Source organism: Pteropus vampyrus, unplaced genomic scaffold, assembly GCF_000151845.1.
Source record: "Pteropus vampyrus isolate Shadow unplaced genomic scaffold, Pvam_2.0 Scaffold564, whole genome shotgun sequence".
Taxonomy (NCBI): domain Eukaryota; kingdom Metazoa; phylum Chordata; class Mammalia; order Chiroptera; family Pteropodidae; genus Pteropus; species Pteropus vampyrus.
The window spans coordinates 114662-116380 of record NW_011889345.1 but is presented as its reverse complement, the minus strand read 5'-3'; positions in this window follow the sequence as shown (position 1 = coordinate 116380).

The window sequence follows — 1719 nt, the reverse complement described above, 5'->3', positions numbered from 1 at the left end:
CTCCCCCGCCTCCGTGTCACCCACCACGAACGTCCTCTGCCCCCCTCCGCCTCCGGTGGCCCTGGGCTGGCGGCGAGCATTAGCCCCCTTAGTTCACGAAACCATCCTGGCGGCAAAATGTTTTTCCAATGAAATAGTGTGTGTCCCCCCACCCCATTTTCGTAGAACAGATAAAAGCCGGGGTACTCAGCTGCAGGGGAGGATGGAGGCTCAAGACCCGCCCCCCCAGCCCAGCAACTGTGTCCGAGGAGTCACCGCGGCGAGAGCAGTGTGTCTCTAGTCTTATCTTGGAACGCGTGGGTCTGTCCTGACCGGCATGAAGGAGTCTGAGCACGCACGGACCATGGTGGCCACTGGGATGTGCTCTGGCACAGCTCGCCCGCTTTGCAGGTTGCGGCCTGCTCTGCAAGCTGCGGTTTCTGCTTCCGTTTTCAGTGCCACCTCGGCCTACCTGCCGGCCAGGTCCTTGATTCACGAATGAATCAAATCCCTTCATTCATTCGATAAATATTTTCATTGAGCTCTACTAAGTCCTCAGCATTGTGCTAGGTATTACGAAACGATGCGCTTCTACGACGCAGAATTTGTCTTTGAAATTAAGGAGGCAATATTTAGACCTAAATTATGACACAAGAGGTCGTGTGAGGCCACACTGCAATAACAAACACTTCCTGGGATGCGGAAGTGGGGAGCAATGTGTTCTGGACCGACAAGTTTGCAGAGAATTAACTGAAAACGCCACTTAGGTACAAACAAAACTTTTTTTGTATTTTAACCGTCTGTCCACATTTTTTTTTTTTCCCTACATGTATTACACACTTTCCTGCCTTCATGAACTGAACACGATTTGGTGACATGCTATAGGAATTTTAGTTGGGCAAATCTAAGTCATGCAACACAAAATATTTAAAAAGCGTCACTTCAGATACAAATCTGAAATCGTGCAAATGCCCCAAATTAAAATTAAGCATCAAGAAGCACATAATTTCAAACTAGCAGGCGGAGTGAACTATAACCAGACTGGTTTATCTAAGAAACTGTGAGTCATGGCAAAGTGAGCCTCCCGACTGTATGAATCTTGAACTATGCAGAGGCCTCAGACGCGGAGCTCTCATAAGATGTCATGATATCGATGATAACGGAACCTGTGGCGCTGATTTTCCGGGTTGCACAGTGGCGAGTTCCAGACCCGCTGGGGTTTGCAGGTGGCGTCAGTTGAACACTGTGACTACTGCCTCCTCCTTCCTTAAGTCCGCCCCGTCCGTCCCCAGCAGCCCAGGGAGAGTGTCGCCTCTGGAGAGAAGGGCGAAGCTTCACCGGGACAAGTCTGGGCCTCCTCTGTCCCTTTCTCCTTGCCGGGAATATGAGATGTGAGTGCAGGCCCGCAGCAGCCACCCGGAGACCACGGGGCGACATGCGAGCGGATGGGGGACAGCAAATGAGGCGGCCTGGGAAGGGGGCGAACGCTGGGTCTCTGGGGACATCGCAGAGCAGCTGTGCCGACCCTGCACTGCTCACCCTACGACTAGACTTCTGGGAATGTGACCAAATAAGTGTCCTTACTGTTTAGGCCACCACGAGTCGGTGTTTTGTTCCATGAGACCAGAAACATTCCCGCTGCCTCAGGACACAGAAGCCTGGACGCGCTGAGAGCAGAAGCCGCCACCGTCACCGCCTCCCCGTCCACCGCACGGGCGCCACCGCCACCAGCGCCAACAC